This window comes from Seriola aureovittata, chromosome 7 (genome assembly GCF_021018895.1).
Source record: "Seriola aureovittata isolate HTS-2021-v1 ecotype China chromosome 7, ASM2101889v1, whole genome shotgun sequence".
NCBI lineage: Eukaryota > Metazoa > Chordata > Actinopteri > Carangiformes > Carangidae > Seriola > Seriola aureovittata.
This window is the reverse complement of record NC_079370.1, coordinates 29,080,341-29,083,730: the sequence shown is the minus strand read 5'-3', so window position 1 is coordinate 29,083,730 and position 3,390 is coordinate 29,080,341. Positions and strand designations below refer to the sequence as shown.

Here is a 3,390-nt window from a genome sequence, read left to right as displayed (position 1 = left end):
GAACACTAGCTTTCGGTAGAACAATGTCGAAGGTACGAGCGAAACACAGTAGTTGCTTTGTTGTTGGCTGCACAAACCAACACAGAAGTCTTTTTTTAACCCCTATGTTTTTGCGTTTTAGCTGTCTGTAAAGTCAAGCTGGTAAAATTTGGACTAAAAATAGGCTCTGTAGTGATTAGCATAGGTGTCTGGGCTTGTTTCTTAGTGCTGTGAAAGTTATTATTGAGAGTCATGCCTTATGATGGCCGTTTTAACGTTTATATCATGTTTACAGATACAGTGCCTGTAGGGAATATCTAGATAAGCGCAGAGTTAAGGGGATATGTCCAAGGGGATAGTCTATAATACACATTTTTTGCATTTTGCACATATAGTGAGCTATTTGCAGTATTTACAAGCTATTTACAACCCAATTTACACATAATTGAGTGCATTTGTTGTTATCATTTTTGCACTGCTTGCAGCTGTTGCCACAACTACACATTTGAGGAGATGTTGGTGTAACCTCTGTTTCCTCTGTTCAGGCCAGCACATCAAGTGCATCTATACAGCTTCCTGCAACAAGGGATGTTGCATGCCAGACTGACCCACTGTAGGCACACAGTTATCCTTGAAGACTCTTCAGCCTCACATCAGAAGTACAGCTCTGTAGCCATCTGAAGTGCATCTACTTTTGATAAACCTAACAGTCATTTATCAGTCTTGGAATGCTGTGCAGGTAAATGAAGCTGTGGTTACTTAGCTTAACTTGTGAGAGTGTGTAGGCTAAGGTTTCTGTCAACATTAACATCTTTGATTTTCTCTTTACTGTACCTCCAGACTCTACCTGGCTGCCATGTACTACACTGAAAATGCTGACCGACCACAAGCCCAAACAAAAGAAGGTGAACCACTGTTCAAGGTCCAATTTCCAAAGGCCATGAAGGGAGAATGCAGAGCTACACCAGTTAAGACTGAGCCGACATTCTATAAGTGTTATATTATTTTATATTTCAACCAAAAAATGTTTTGTACACATTGTATTAAGTATTGCACGTATTATGTTATGACAGTTCCATCAACAACAAAATACAGTAAAGAAAATGTCAGGAGGTAGTTAGAAACAGACTTTCAGTCATTGTTTTTTAAAAAAAACAAAATGTAAGCAAAATCTTAAAGGGTATGTGGTGGACCTCATATATGAAAAAGTCTTTGTTGACCTGGGACCGTACACAGAAGCTGCTTTGGCCATCCCCATCCCAGAGGACCTCACTGCACAGTTCTAGTGGCCTGAGAAGGAGTAGGTCAACTCCTATATGTCCCAGTTATAACATGGGGCAGTCTAAAACCCACGTACTGGCATGTGGCGTCAGGAAACTCGGCATGGATGCGTAGGACCAGGCAGGCTGGAATGACGACCCAGATTCTGCGACCAAGGAAGCCCCAGCACCCATAAAGCTCCTATAGGCTAGATACCTGTACTGACTAAAAAAACTGGACAGGGCATTTAGTCTTGCAAACATATATCTATGATGTGTCTCACAATTTTTTTTTTTATGGATCCAGTGAATCCTACAGTTTTTTTATTATCACTGATTATAAGTCGTTCATTTGATGTAAATAAATGCTTTATTGTTACTAAAGATATATGAGTCCTCTGAATTCATATATTATATGCACACTATCTGCTGATAGAAGAACAAATCAAAGATCAGCTAAACTAATTCATTTGAGGGTGTGTTACTCCATTTGTGGTGTGTTATTACCATTGTAAAATTATGTGCACTGAAGTAAAACAAGACTGCCTAACATCTTTTATTTAGATTGAAACTATGTTTTTACAAAGAAGCAAAACTTACTGGTGTATTCCTCTCAACCGTAAAGGACCATAGTCAGTGCGGTACATGTTGCAGGCATTCTGGAGGGAGTACACATTGAGGCAGAGCGGCTCCAACCCAGGACGGTCTACCATACATGGTAAATCTTCCTCGATCTCCCATAGCCGTCTGGTAACCTACAGTGAATTACAAATGGTAAATGCTATGGTTTATTATAAATGTAATGTAATCAAAACAAATTACTGATTAGTTTGTCCAGTGAGAATGCTACCTGTGGTATCTCCTAGCAGCAGATATTCTCAGCTTCTGTGGGCATGGTTGCACAGTTTCCACAGGAGCACCTATCCAAAATATAGAGAAAAATGGTAACTCACCAAAATATAAAGCTTATGAAATTCAAACACTGACAGACAGTGGAGCTAAGTTGGGTAAGAAGTAAGCTTGGCTACATATCAAGCGCATATAACATAGGTAATCTATAACATGTCACTTATTGCATATAATGTGGAGCTTGACAACAGTGTAGTGTAGAAAACTGCACAGTTTAGTCTTTGACTAAAAATTACTGTTGCTGTCAGACATGTCTATGCTGATTTACAGCTTTCATTGTAATACACAAAATAAATTTACTACATAAAGGAAGATGTCATGATGAGCATCTCTGCTCAAAACATGAACAAAAATGATTTACTTTGTCAGCATCTATTAAAATATCTGACTAGTACTGACATTGAACACCTGTAGCAATCCACATACAACAAACATTTTCATAGACTGTAAAAGTATATCTAAGGAGGCATGACAGATAACTACATTACACAATTCACAATAGTGCTTATTAACCAAAAGAGCTCCCAGTAATGACGAGACAGTAACAGTTGGCATTAGCTACCTAGCTACATGTTAGTAATTGTGTGCCAGCACACATCAACAAACTGAAAATGTAATGTCAAAATACACAAAATTGGTTACCAACCATTTAGAAACGTCCTGCTGCAGTTGTAGAGTTTGAACTTCTTCAGCAGCCTCTCCCTCTGGGTCAGATTCTGGATAAAAGTTGTGTGGTTGAACCAAATCGCTACTGACGCCAGGTCGCCGGTCACGGCCACCGTAAACATTAGAGCATGGTGCCAGAAGCCCAAACTGCATCCCCTTCCGAAGAGGGGCGTGGTCAGGCACAGCTCATTTGCATTTAAAGCTACAGACACAGAAACAGCCTGTTCTGAACAAGGCTGAAAAAGAGGGGGTTACAGGCATGCTGAAATATAGGATCGGAGTGGATTTACATGAGAGTCAGCTTTGTAAGGTACTGAAATCTGATTGAAGAGTGCTTTGGATTTGCAATAAGTGATATATAGAAGTATATATGACAGTCTCATCTGCAAATAGTGGAAAGAGAAATTGGAAAGAATTGATTGCAGATCATTTATAAAAATAGAAAATAGAAGTGGGCCCAGCATTGAACCCTGTGGTATACCTCTCGTTGTTGAACAAACAAGTCAGGCTTGCTTCCTTGAAGGACAACACATTGTTTCCTATTATGTAGACAGGAGTTAAACAATAATAGTGATTT

At 39.3% G+C, this 3,390-nt stretch overlaps 1 long non-coding RNA gene across 1 annotated transcript; it reads right to left on the bottom strand.

The window, feature by feature from the left end:
• Window positions 1–1,708: 1,708 nt before the first annotated feature.
• On the bottom strand, window positions 1,709–2,866 carry LOC130172882 (uncharacterized). The gene is made up of 3 exons (XR_008828344.1): window positions 2,794–2,866; window positions 2,089–2,158; window positions 1,709–1,993 (listed from the first exon to the last, which is right to left on the bottom strand). It is a non-coding gene; the product is annotated as an uncharacterized LOC130172882 (long non-coding RNA).
• Window positions 2,867–3,390: the final 524 nt, after the last annotated feature.